Source organism: Narcine bancroftii, chromosome 1 (genome assembly GCF_036971445.1).
Source record: "Narcine bancroftii isolate sNarBan1 chromosome 1, sNarBan1.hap1, whole genome shotgun sequence".
NCBI classification, from domain to species: Eukaryota; Metazoa; Chordata; class Chondrichthyes; order Torpediniformes; family Narcinidae; genus Narcine; species Narcine bancroftii.
The window spans coordinates 221309477-221324461 of record NC_091469.1 but is presented as its reverse complement, the minus strand read 5'-3'; the positions used below and the strand labels follow the sequence as shown (position 1 = coordinate 221324461).

The 14985-nt window shown below is 38.3% G+C and overlaps 2 long non-coding RNA genes across 2 annotated transcripts in view; one reads left to right on the top strand and one right to left on the bottom strand.

Annotated features, from left to right (window-relative positions):
- The window catches only part of LOC138739324 (uncharacterized), a 73223-nt gene that overhangs the window by 9781 nt on the left and 48457 nt on the right, over positions 1 to 14985 (bottom strand). The gene's annotated exons all lie outside the window — the stretch shown is intronic.
- LOC138749410 (uncharacterized) lies at positions 8888 to 13029 on the top strand. The gene is made up of 2 exons (XR_011348629.1): positions 8888 to 8978; positions 12918 to 13029. It is a non-coding gene; the product is annotated as an uncharacterized lncRNA (long non-coding RNA).

Genomic DNA, 14985 nt, shown 5'->3' with positions numbered 1-14985 from the left:
TTTCTGCAGCTGCGCATTTGTCTGTGACACCTTCCTGTTCTGACCTTCCCTCCCTAGCTCGTGGCATCGGCACTAATCCAAACGATCACATTGGAGGTCTTGCTCTTCGGTCTCTTTCCCAATTCCCTCAATACACCTTGCACCCAGTCTACCCCAGTCCTGCTTATGTCATTGCTGCCAATATGTTCCACGATTTCTGGCTGATCACCTTCTCCCTTAAAAATATTCTGCATCCGGTCAGAGACATCATGGATCCGAGCACGTGGGAGACAACACACTACTCTGGAGTCTCTTTTGCTGCCACAGAATCTCCTATCTGTTCTCTTGACTGTTGAGTCCCCTATGACTATTGCTCTATCTGTCTTCACCCTTCCCTTCTGAGGCTCAGAGCTGATATACAATACTAATTGTATGGCTGCTATTTGGCCAAGATACCTCAGGGGTATACTTGCTGCTGAGGGGAATGGGCACAGGGAAGCCCTGCACTGCCTGCCTATTCTTTTCCTCTCCTGACTGTCACCGAGCTACTTTCCTCCTGCCTCAAGGTGTGATTGCATTCTAGTAACTCCGGTCTCTTACCCCTTCAGCCTCCCAAATGATCTGGAGTTCATCCAGTTCCAATTCCCTAACATGGTCTGTAAGGTTGTGCAGTTGAATGAACCTCTCGCAAATGAAGTCGTCAGGGATAATGCTAACTTCCCTGACTATCAAAGTTCTGCAAGAGGATCATGTCTGTGCCCTGGCTGCCATTCCCACTGTCTATTAAAGAGGAAAGAGTTAGAAAAGACTTTCCTTACTTTGCCTCAACTCTTATACCTCCACCGGGAAGCCTTTCAATCCAAAGCCTCAAAGTCCCACACCTTCTCTGGGCAACTCACATAATGGCCGCTCCGCTTGATCTTCCCTTCCTTTAATTGGCTACAGCTAATTGGCCAATGAAGAGTTTTAAACAAGCACCCACCTCTCCCACTTCTTTTTAACAGCTCCTCCGCTCAACCCAGATCACTGTGAGTTGATGTATTTTAAGTCTTCTCATGAGTGGTAGGATCTTAATCACCATTGATAAGCAAAGGGCCATTGGAACACAAATCCAGAGACTCCAGAGGTGGTAGCGCAAACAGATAATAAAACTAAGAAGACATATGGGTTAGTGGCATTCAGTAATCAGGCACTGAATACAAGGACAGAGAGGTTTTGAGATCCATTTTTAAAACACTTTGATTAGGACTCAACTAGAGTGGAGTTCTGGATACCACCCTTGAGAAGGGTGTGAAAGATGTGAGAGGGCACAGGGGAAATTCACCTGGGATAGAGCATTTCACTTTTGTGTGGACACTCGTCTGTCCTCCATGGAGCAGTAGAGGTTAAGCAGGAATATGATTAAACTATATATAAAATTATGACAAGTATTTGATAGGGTAAACTGCAGGCAATTTTTCTTAATATTAGAGGCAGACAAGACAATAAGGACATTGATTTGGGTTAAGGTGGAAGAGTTTCAAAGGGGATGTTGAGGGGTCTTTCGCACAGTGGGAGTGGTGAGCACCTGGAATGCACTGACCAAAAGAGTGTTTGAAGCAGGGTGACTGGCCACATTTAAGAAGTTTTGGGATGAGCTCTTGCAAGATTTGCTTAGGCATAAACAGGTATGGGCCAATGCAGGGAGATGGAATTATTGTGGATGTCAGCCCATTGGTCAGCGTGGATGTAATGGGGCCATGGCCAACTTCCATGCTGTATATTTCTATGATTGTAATTTATCACACATTGACATGAGATGAGTTTATTGTACAATATACAAATGGACTGAAATTCTTACTTGCTGCAGCTACACATATGGAAAATATGTTAACAAAAAGCAAGTATAGATGCATGAGAGAAAAAGGGAAAGATAAAAGTGTAGATAAATAAAAATATCCTCTATCACTGTATGTTGGGACGTATTATATGACAATAAACTTGAAATAAACAGAATTATGGTTAGTGCATAAGAAATTGTGATATTTACTGCTCTTTGGTGGCCCTGGAGTAATGTTATGTTTAAAGTAGTAAAGGGAAGTTCAGATGCCTTGGGTGTGTTGGGGGGTGGAGGGGGAAGCCTGTTCTTGAACCTGGAAGGAAGGCCACTGTGAGAAAATGTCACCGGGATGATAGGAATAGGAGGTAGCTGCCTGTGATGGACTTGGTTAGGTTTACCACTTTCTGCTGCATTCAAGTTTCCAAACCAGGCCATGAGGGGAACTCGAGTTTCCAAACCAGGCTGTGATGCCATTAAAAGACGTAAGGGAGAAAATTGCAGAGACTCTGACTACAATTTTTCCCCGACTGCATGAATCAAACCAGAGGATGATTTCAACAAGGGTCGAAGGAATAACCAAATAAATTCTGACTAGTTGGTTGAACTTCAGTGATAAGAAAATGTTTGGAATCTATTCTAAATGTTAGTATAATTGGACAATGAAGGAACATACTCCCATCTGGAGTCCTAGAAAGATCAAAGGAGACTAGCTGTGCTTGTTATAAACCAATCCTATCACTACAGTTAATTCGATCTATATCACACACCGTCTTGGGAAAGCTGCAAACATACAAAAAGATTTATCCCACCCCCAGTTCTTCCTTGTACCTTCTTCTTTTGAAAAAAAAGACGTGCTTTAAAACATGAACCCCCAGACCACTGATTCCTCTAAGCTGTGTGCGTATGTGCACACCCACACGTTTTGCAACCAGCGCACAAAGGAGATCAATGTGCCCACAAATGGAACAAAATACTTCAAAGTATAAAATAAAATCTTAACTAAGTACATTACTTCATAGAATGCAATCATACTTGTATTGTATTAAAATATGCCAATACAGTTTTATTAGCCAGGTGTCAAAATTATCTTGAAACAATTTCAAGTTTACATTTGCACAAGCATTCAGTGTGCACATACTTTTGTCACAGGGGAATAATTTGCACAGCATAAGATTTTTGTGCACACTGACGATTAAAAATTAGAGGGAACATTGCTCCAGACTCAAGGACAATTCCATTTCTGCTGTTGTTAGACATTTGGATGGGTCTTTCATTCATCAAAAATGATGCAGATGCATTGTTTAACTGTTTTTTTCACTATATCCTGCACTTTGTCTGAGTAACATGATGTTCCACACTTTCTGACTAACTATAACACTACACCCTGCAATTTTTGGTGTATTATTGTACTACCTGCTGCACTTGAGTATAAATTGACTTGCTTGAATAGCACACAAAACAAAGGTTTTCACTACATCTTCATACATGTGACAATAATTCAATTAAATAAATGGTCATAGTATTTTTAAAATTGGTATAATCCAATTTCTAGGAAAAAAAATATTAATGTGGCACAGACTGGCTAAGACCTCCATTGTTAGATCCTTGTAAGCTGAAATAAGAGATCATAGTAATTGTCAGATATGATCATGACTTTTTAAAAACATTCTATTACATATCTTTCACCAGCATATCAATATTGATGTATTCTGCCACGAGAAAAAGTCTATATGAAAATGAAAAACAAAGGATCTCTTTTGAGATTAGTTTTTACAACATTCAAGCACACATTGGATATCATATGCATTCAGCTTGTAATGGATCTGCTTACATTTGAAGCTCATTCAAACAATACTTTGAAAAGTTCTAGAACTTCCTGTAATTCTTTTTGTGTGAGCGATTCAATATTCAGAGATTTTTGTATGTTCCCCATCTGTTTGTACGATGGAACAGGAAGAGGAAAAATGAATTTGAGGCAGATGAGAGTTCACTTTCCATTAGCTTCAAACTCACAGCTACAGATGAGGGTGAACACATTTATTTGGCAGAGCGTTGGTGCATGTGGAGGCCCCAACTGTCACAGTTAGTAGGTTTGCAAGTGGCTTTCCAAAGGTTTCAAAGCCACAATGTGGTGACACCTTCATTTTGAATTATGAAATACAAAACGATACAGAAAGATAGGTGATGAAATATACTGCTCTTGAAAATCTCTGTAGCCACTGAAAGGTATGCCTAACTAGTAGTGTGCAGGGTTAGTGCAAGCTTTGAGGAGGGATTTTTCACTGCAAAATTCTGTCGTGCACGAAGCCCAAAGTGTCTAGCAGAATCACACAGGCCTTGCGTGCTTAAAGTGCTCAAAGGCTTTTGCGCTGCTCATTCTGCCTTGAAGAAGCAAGTGGATGAACTGATTTCATACATAGATTAGTAGTAATGATACATTGAAGGGAGCAAGTCCACATATGAGAGAATTCAAAGGCAGGATGAACTTTTGGCATGTTAGAATTGGCTTTTGGAGAAGTATGGAATAAATCAGCTGTCGAAAGGGATAGAGGGGTGATTGTGCAGAGATAGTGCAGATTGAATGTAGTGTGCAACGGTGAGAGGCCTATAGGAGGCAGATGGGTAATTTCTTAGCAAAGTTCATTTACCTCTCTGTGCTTCCAAGTACCAGACACCATGGCCTGAGGAAGACTCATGCAGGTTTCAACTGCCAGAGAAACCCTCACATATGGTGTGAAGGACTTTTCCTCCATGACTAGACAATTTCCTGGAGAACAACTTGTGTGCCATTCAGCACCATGGCATGTAGCTGGGCTCGTCCCTGTGTGTTGTGGACCCAGAAGCAATTCCATGAATTTTGTGAAAGGCACAGTGGGTACACGAACATATTGAACAATAGCTTTCTAACACATGGTACATATAAATCCTGCAATGCACAAAAGAATTTTAGTCATATTCACTGGCATTCTATAACAATCAGTAAAATGCAGAGCTCTATTTTGTATGAATATGTGGCCTGGTGTAAGAGCTCCTTCATTGGTTAGGCTTCACGCTGGTTGCATTCTCCCACTCACTGACAGTGTTTCAACAAAATATTTTATATTGGGCATGAAGATTGAATAACAAGTTTATGAATTTAAAAAATAGAGGTCGTTGTGCTGAAGGGAGATATTCCCTTTTAAAAACTAGCCAATGGAGTATTTTGTATGCACAGAAAGGAATGGAGAGTGAGCATCCAAAACTTAAGGCCAGCCTAACCTCAAGTAAGTTACAGCCAGGAGCAACAGACCCCAGGTTTTGGATGCTATTAAGTTTATGCTATCTGACTTTTGAATATTTTATTTATATTTCACACAAGCTTGTACAGTCATATACTGCATCCTGCCAACGATGGCAGGTCACGATCACATATAATGAAAAGGAACACATGTATAATGTATAACTATATATACAAGCCTGTGTCTTTACCAACCCCCTCCCCCCACCTGTAGAAAAAGACCATTTATTCATACTACAATGGCAATAATGAACATTAACATGGGGGGGTGGGGGGACGGGGGAAGGCAAGGACCGTCGCAGCTCAATGGACGGTCTCTGGGTTGGTGCTCATTCTTGACTTGCCTTGATCGGGACCAGTGTGGGGGAGAGAAAGCTGCAGCAGGGAACGGAAAAAGCAACGATCCCCATGTACCTATGATATGCTATCTTGAGGGATTCCAATGATCTCACTCTCAGGACTTCAACATTGATTTTGGAAACACTTAATGAACATGACAAAGGAAGAAAATGAATACACTGCACATTCATTCCTTTCTTTCACACGATAACATTTCATCCTCTGAAAGTTTGCATAACCACTCCCTTATAAAGCCCTTGTTAAGAGAAGGTGCAGAGGAAATTGATGGAGATGATAGTTAGTGGGGAGGTGTGATTGAACTGCAAGAATGATTACATTCTGAACAATAAACCCCACTTTTTTAACTAGAGCACTGAAGTCCAAGTTTCACTGTATGTGGAATTTCTAAGTTTACAGGTGGGATTGCAAACTTGGTAGGATTGTGAGTTGTGAGGAGAATTCAAAGAAGCCTCCAGCAAGTTAGACAGTCTGACTGAGTGAGCAACTGCTGGGCTGATACAGTACGATGTGGATAATCATGAAGACAAAACAGAAAAGTAGAATATACTGAAATGGAGATAGATGAGGAATTGATCATCAAAAAAAGGACCAAGGTGCCCTTATACAGCAGTAATGAAGGCAAACAAGCAAGTGAATTAAACAGTCAAGAAGATGGATAGTATGTGCCAGAGATTTTGAGTCTTATTACAATTATACTGGAGCTCTCTGACACCACACCTGAAAGAGGTCATCAGGTGAACTCCCAGGATAGCAGCAATGTCATTTGTGGAGAGATTTGGTCAACTTGGTCAGTAATCAAGTTTACAAGAGATCTTAGAGTGAGACGAGCAGAGCAATTTCTGGAACATGACTATGGTAATACCTGGATTCAGGGGATTTGGTTGTGCAACACTCTGCTGCTCAGTGGCAACGTGGATACAACTCAAATAAAGTGGCAGTGACCAGTGTTCATGTGTGTAATACAAGTTCCTCAAGAGAGGAATATGTGCCAATTTTTAATCTTCAGCTCAAAGGTAGGTCAAATGGTGAATTAGACACAAGACCAAGTAAGTTCCTCTGCCCCCGCCCCCTCCCCCAGCATATTCATTTCTTGCCAGTAGTATCCAATAACTGAAAAACAGCCATTTGTATAGTGGTGTGTCCATTCAATGAGAGGTGAGAACTGTATTAATCAGTGGAGGAATATATTGGTGCCATCTCTTTTGTCAAATATCCTTCTTCGATTTTAAATTCATTTCTCCTCTAATAAATATGGAACCTCATCTGTCTTTGAAGGAATTCTTCTGAAATTTCTGACTCTCCAATTTGTGGGGGAGCCTGCTGACCACAGGGAGGTGCACTGATTGGGATCCCAATTTGAGTCTATTTGTTTGGAAGTGTTTTGGGGCAGTATTCTGCCCGTGACTTCAGAGGAGAAGAGATTGGAATTAAAATTCATTTAAAGCTGTCAGCATTATTTAAAGCTGCTTCTTCCGTGAGCAAACAGGATTAATCACTGTTCTAAAAAAAAAATCAGGTTGAAAATCTCGTCAGGGATGAACTCTGGGCATTTCACAATTGTTGACGTCAGTTGGGCAAGCTGAATGCCAAATCAACAGGTCTAATATGCACCAGTTATCCATAAGGTGTTATCAATTGGCTTAATTTCCCTCAGAAATATATGAGAACTTGCCTAATGCAGCTTCAATATTTTTCAACTATGCCGTATTGGTATACAGACACATTGTTACGCACTTATCTGTTAAACATTGGTGACTTAAGAAAAAAATAAAATGTTTTTTCTGAGTTTTTGAACAAAAAATTAGTTGACATGAAAATTAATAATGGATTACCCCTCATGTATGTATGTGGAAGGAAATGAAAGACAGTTAATGAACACATAAGAAAGAATAGGTTACAGGAAGGGGGGGAATGGGACTGATGGGCTGACTCTGAGTGTTGACATAGAATTGATGGGCTGAATAGCCTCTGATACTGGAGTCATTATTAAGTAGCAGTCTTTTTTTCCATTCAGAAATATGTACAAAATATGTTAATAGTGTTTTAACACAATTTTCATTTCCGTATGCTTTGGTATAGGCCATGGCATTTTTAGAAAAAAGATCTGCCAAGCAATTAGGCAGAAATCAATCTTGAACTGGAGCAGATAATGAATGATACAACATTAGCAACCTTTTTAACACATTACCTAATTTTGTTCTCTATTAAAAATAATGGCTGACATTGTCAGGCAGAATGCAATATTTTATTGGATGCTAGTGTGACTGTCCAAGTCAGCACGCTGGACAGTAAAAATATGCCGATTTCAGATTGTTACTGCTGCACTGAGAATTCGAAGCTCCAATGTGAGTTTTTGCAAAGAGACAAAGCATATCTCAGAGTGTAAAGGGAGTAGCTGAGATAAATCTTCCTTATCTTTTAATAGCCAATATCAGAATAATTGTCAAAGGGGCACCCACAATTCATCTTGGCAGAGAATTGGTGCATTGGCACAAGTGAAGCCTCTTTGTGAGAGAAAATAGATGAGAGGCATTTGAATTAAAAGAAAAATAAACACCAATGTGATTTTGCTGTTACTGAAGTAAAATCTCTCTTTTTTTTCTAATTTGGTTTCCAACTCAAGAGTGCAGGCAAAAACCAACTTTCAGAATATAATATCACTTCTATTTCCAAAGCGTGAAAACTGCAATAAACCCATCACATACAACAGCAGAGCACAAGAAAAGATATCGAAAAAAAAGCCTGAAAAGAATGTAGTAACCACCCATTCACTTTTAAATGCTCTCCACACTTCAATGCACAGACCTAATTACTTGCTGCATTCCTAAATCCACTTTGCCTAGTGCAATCAGAAACCTGGCGTTAAAATATTTTAGACTCCAAGGATCAAGGCTAATTATGGGCCTAAGCTGCACCTTTTGGTTTTCTTTTCTGGTTGCTTTTAAACACGCTTCGTTGGAAGAATGGCGGCTTCGGCCACTCAGGGGTGAAGAGAAGACAAAAAAAACAAAGAGATTGGACTCAATTCAGCAAATGTTAAAAAAAAAAGAGAATGAGAGAGGGAGAAGAGAAAGCCATGCAGTAAGTGAGCCTGGGTTACACTACAGAATTGTGGCAGAATACAATCTTCACAACACAAAGGCATGTTTAATGTTGGCAAGGCCCCTTAATGCTGTTGTTGGTGTTTAAGTAGTGCACTGAGGTATTTAACAGTGATGGTTTCTAAACATTCAAGCTGAGAATGAAGCTGGGCCTTTAGCTACTTGAGGAGTGGGGGAGGATTTGGTTCAGCTGCCCCTCCCTCAAGTCGCAGGCCCACAGGAGCAGCAGTGTGCGCTCACTGACAACAGACTCTAGTGATATGATGTAATGCACATGATTATTGCATACTTATGAGGGAGATACGTCCTATAAAAGTAAGTTTCAAATAATGATCTGCCCACCCAGGCAGATAAGCTTTCTCTAATTGAGCCACCTGTCTCTCTGCCGGGTAGGAGCTCCTGTGGAAAGCTTATATCCACAACAGTGCTCTGAACACATAAGGTGAGAACCTGTAGAACTCTGCAATGTCATGTGTCAAGTATATTTGGTATTGAAAGTTATATTAGTGCTTTTATTTCCTTTTAAATATTCTCAGAACTCCATTGTAAATTATTGCAAGCTCTCAAACGATTGTGATTAAATTCAATTCAAAAAAAGGCCTTAAAGTGTTAATTTTAGTTTTGATTTGCCACAGGCTCTGCAAAACACAGGAAAGAATGTTCACATTTATGGAGCTTTTGTCTTCAAAAATAATAGTTTGCACAGTCTTTTTTATTAATTTGTACATGGGATGAATCAGACAATGTGCATTTTAATGATGGGAATGATGTCCATCTCTCCCTGATGATCAAACAAAAATAGTTCACCAAACATATTTTGGTCTGTTTTTCAGTCTGGAAACAGTCCAGTGCTCAAGAAATTAACTTTCCACTCAGCCACGCAGTATGCCTGACTACAATTGATGTCCGCTCTGCAGTGAGTGCTACCGACATCCATTTTAGGTTTTTTTTTTAAATAGAGAATGCCCTGCTTTCTCAGAGTAAAAGAAAAATTGACTTTAGATTTACTTTGCATCAAATCCGGTTTAAAAAAAAATATTTCCAATCCAATATAAGAAAGAATGTCATGGAATTGCCTAAGAATACAGGCATGGATGTTTTGAAAATCTACTCCCATTCTCAGGATTGGGTGAGACTCCAGTTGAAGCCACAAGGAATTTTCATCTTCTATTTGCAGATAAGATACTTTGCCCTGGCCCTCTCTGTTGTACGTCTGCCCTACCATCCTGTTCTCCAGAACTTCAAAAAAACTGTGCTTTGCTACCCACTATTTCTCTTGATTATAACCATTTTGTCATTTTATCTTATGGAGCTTTTGACATGCATTTCTGGTCCATGCTATCATCTATTTTATTTCATCTATGATTAGTTCTTACTTTGCTCACTTGTCTAACAGAACATAGCTACATTAACGTGGAAAGAAGTGTGAATGCTGCAATGGCTTGGACAGTATGCATTCACTATTCTGAAACCAAACCCGACTCTTCTCTCACCTGCTGTGAAGCTTCCACATAAATTATGTCTGAACCATTCTCAACCCACTTCTTCTTAATTTAAAAAAAAATTTCACACTGTGAAACATATCAATCAAAATACATACAAACATTTCCCTCTTAAATATATACAGTGGCATTTTCTCCCCTTTTATTCCCCCTTCCCTTCCCACCCCCTTCAAGCCCATTAAACGTTCAACATATACAATACAATAAAACCATTAAACAATGTCATCACACAATGAAAATAAACAAGAAATTTGTCTAATCTACTGGATCAAGTCATTTTGTCTTCTTATCATTTTATCATTTTAGGGGGTGGAGGTCCGAGGCAAGCCCTCTCTGTTATGTTCCATGTATGATTCCCAAATTTGTTCATATGTTATTTTTTCCAATGGAATACATTTATTCATTTCCACGTACCATTGCTGTACTCTCAGGCTCTCCTCTGATTTCCAAGTTGACATTATACATTTTTTTGCGACAGCTAAGGCTATCATAATAAATCTTTTTTGTGTTTCATCCAGTTTGAGGCCTAATTCTTTACTTCTTATATTAATTACTTAGAAGAAAGATCTCTGGATTTTTTGGTATGTTGCTTTTTGTGATTTTATTTAATACCTGATTTAGATCTTCCCAAAACTTTTTCACTTTCTCACATGCCCAAATTGCATGTACTGTTGTTCCCATTTCCTTCTTACAGCGAAAACATCTATCTGATAATGTTGGATCCCATTTAAAAAAAAAAAAAAAACTTTTGGGGTGTGATATATAAACTGTGTAACCATTGTAAGGTAAAAACATCATGAGTTGGAGAAGGAGTCACCCAGTACTAAGGAGTAACAGGATGCAGGTATGACTTTGTACGCTCAAGATAAGTGTGGCAATAACAAGATGACGTGCAGCAGACTAACAGAGAAGGGTAGCAACAGCTTATTCATTGGACAATGTAATGGTATGATAATTTACTAAGTGCGTGTCCTGAGGTATAAAAAACACACCACTTGCTGATATCGGGAGAATGCGCCTTCTCCAACTAACACTGTTAGTTGCAAGTGTTACAATCCGGTAATAAAGAACCTTGATTTCAACTCAGTCTGGTGTCTGACTCACTCATTCTCGAACAAAGCAGACCTAACAATTTGGTGACCCCGACTAAGTGGTGTTTTTTTAATACCTCAGGACACGTACTTAGTAAATTATCATACCATTACATTGTCCAATGAATAAGCTGTTGCTACCCTTCTCTGTTAGTCTGCTGCACATCATCTTGTTATTGCCACACTTATCTTGAGCGTACAAGGTCGCACCTGCATCCTGTTACTGGGTGACTCCTTCTCCGGTCCCAACTCGTGATGTTTTTAACCTTACACCAATTGCACTTAAAGGCAAAAGCTCACAACACAAAATGACTAGCAACTTAGCAATCTTATTTTGGATGCAATTTTTAAAAAGCGCAAACTAACAAACTCAGACTTTGTGATACTGACCTGGATCAAGAAATAACACGAGTATTTGAAATAACAAATGGTAGATAGTAATGAAACAAAAGGGAAATTCAGAATGCTCTTTCATAGTTTGAAATTATGAAACTGTAATATAATATGAAGATACTGTGGCATTCCTATGACTGTCATTTTTAAAAAAAAAACCCAACTTATTGTGTGCAGAAGTCAATGTAATTGTGAGAGAGCCATAACATTATATTTTGGTACCGGTTTCACTAGGAGAGAATATGTTAGTTGATTTCTTAATTAGGCTGGATTGCTATCTGAAATGTTTCTAGGTATAATTATTACTTATATATTTACTTTACATTTATAATTTTGTCAACATACAGAAAAATAACTAACGCTTGAGTTCTTTATCTTGGACAGAGCCAGAAAACAGTAATTTAATTAAAACAAAATGGAATTATAAATTTTACCTGTTCATTCTCTAACATGGACACACTTTCAGATAATGTGAATCTTCAAGCTCAGGACTTTTGGCATGCACCATACTGAACTAGTCATGAAACAGAACAAATCTATCCTTTCTTATCTGAGAAGATATTTATTCACTGCTTATTTAACCATTTTATAAAAACAGTTTGCTAGCAGAGAAAAATTCTCAAATTTTACAATTCTCAAGTCAAGTTTATTATCATCCGATTGTACAAGTTCAACCTGCGCTCTCTGGTCCTTGGTTCAAAACATGCAGACACACAACGAGACCCAAGACATATACAGATAAACAAAACAAATACAGTGCAAATAAATGCACTTTTGCCAAAAGCAAACTTGTGGCATGAAGCTTGCAGTAATTGGTGTTCGATAGGTAACAGTTAACTGCAATGAAACAGTCTTCTTCAAGATAAACAGATGAGCAATCACATTGTCGAATTTCCAAAGTGATGAGGAGCTCTGGTCACAACAAGAAGTTTGGGATATTTTTGAGGAGAGGGTCTAAAAGCTAGCCAAATTTTTTTCATGCTTTGGAAATTAAAAGCTGAAAACATGTAACTTTACAATGAAGGCAAATGGTGAACAACTAGAAAGGGGGAGGTCGTATTCCCAAATCTTTGAACTCAAAGGTTTTCTGTGAACATGGATGTAGCAAAGAGAAAAGATTGTGTAACTTGGATCCTTTCTTGCTTATTTAGTCCAAAAGACTATCAAATGCTGACATTAATAAGCATTTTCTGCAATAAGCTTGGAGAATCATACTGGTCAGTAACGGAGCAGTTTCTTGCAATCAGCTTTTCAATGGTATAGTTAAATTAATCATTCTTAACTTTGGTTGGATTAATTGGAGTTCTGCACTTTAAAGTAATAATTGTTTGTAAACACGAAGTTCAAGTGAATTAAAAATGGTGTTATATGTTCTTCCTCCTTTGATCCACAAAGGTTGAGCTCCAAAAGTTGATCTTATCTCAGCCTAATGATACAGCTCAGAACTTGAACCAACAATTCAAAAGAGCAAAGGTGGCAGTGTCTTATAAAATGCTGCAGAAATGTCCTTCTGTTCTTTTCATTATTTTTATTGGTTATCCTTTCCATTTGGGGATGAAGTTCTTGATTTCTGGATTGTTGCCTTTTCAGCCATTCATTTGGGTACAACAGAAAAAAAAATCATTTTTTTTCCACACATTTCTTCAAAATCAATGTATTCTTCCATTTTGCCATCTTAATTAAAATTGAGGCTGTATTATGTGTGCGTTATACTCATTTAGTTCCTTTGTGCTACCTACATTGTTTGTGCACCTGAAACCAGACATCTGAAACTGGCACTCTATTCTGTGTCCATCATGCTCTCAAGGTCCTACATTTTTTTACTAATATTCCTTTTTGTTGCTTGGTTCTAAATTTATATGAAGATTGCATTGGGATACATGCAAAATCTTAGATGGCTGAACAAACTATTCAGAACTAATTGGTAACTGTGGGGTGAATAAGAACTTTTTATCTCAGATCCACGCTCAGATGGCAATAGGATCTGGGACTCGCCTTCAATCCTTATTCTTCAAAGTGAGAAAGTGAGAATAGCAATTTCAATAATCAAAGGTTTAAATTTTTTGTACAAAAGTAGGCCAGAGATCAAACAGTCAGGGCTTACCTCTGTGACAAAAACCCTAAGCCATGTTAGTAATGAATAGTTTTACTGAAAGAGGAGGATAAATCTTATAGTCCTCACCACAATAAAGTCACACCTGAAATTTGCTTGTTCCTCGATGAGAGGAACATTCCTACAATAATTAACTGCAAGCTATTATTTGGTAAAAATAAAGTGTGAAATTGTAAGACCAGTAGAATAATGATTTCAGCTTTTGCTGCTAATGCACCAGGTAATTTTACATCTAATATTGTAGTAAGGTGACTTTGAACTCTGCTCACCAATCAAATGAGGCAGGCAATGATGCAATAAGGTCATGTGTTCTTTGTCAAACCAGTCAGGGTGAGAAAGTAAAGTTGACATAACCTGACTGGCAGCATGTTGAATCCTACAGATTAGGTTCTACCTGCTATCAATTATCTGATTTCAACAGTTCCTGTGTAATTGCAAGGTTAACTACAACTTTTCATAAAGAGAGGTGAAAAACATTTAATAAACAGTGTTTAGGCAATTTATAATGTGTTTTCCAGGTTTAAATCCTATCTTTCCAAATGCAACAGAGAAATCACAACTCATATTTTCACTGCAACAATTACAGATGTGGCTTCTCTATAATTAATTTTGTAATCACTGTGCATCTTACAAACATTTAAACATCCTGTGGTGTAAGTATGAGCAAATTTGAAAATGCTAAGTTGCTAAATCAAGCAAGCTAATCCTGATATCAAAATAGTGGTATTTTAGGTCAGGAGACATATGATAGTCTCTTCCAAAATAAGTAAAGGGAATGAGAAGCAAATCATTTTTTCCACAGGACCGAACAGTTTTATTAATGCAACACCAATTTTATTAAAACATACTCGGTGCCTGTCAAACACTGTGCGCAATGACACAATTTGCATCACAATATGCTGATCAAAATGGGCTGCCTGTGCATCCTGTCGGCTCATTGACAAAGATATACAGCCGTTCTGGCTGTCATACCTCCCTACCAATCAAGATAGTGTCTCTACAAGTGGAGCTCTGGGATGGTGCTGTTTGTATTAGTGTAATTTTGTATTTAATCGAAGTTAACAGAGAATAATATGAATATGTGAAAGAAAACTGACAAATTTCAACCATCGCTAATAGGAACAACTATCATGTCAATTTTGAAATAAATATCAAATTTATTCTGGCATAGATGCCTAAATAATATGCAAATATAATAATGGTTGAACAGCAGTAAATTGCAATTGAATGTGCAGTGCAGATAATGATTCAGAAAGCACCTTGGGACCTTTGGCTGTGTTAAAGACATTTTGCAAATAAAGAATGCTGTTTGTCCTTGTTAAACCACGAGGGCTAAATTCCATGAGGTCA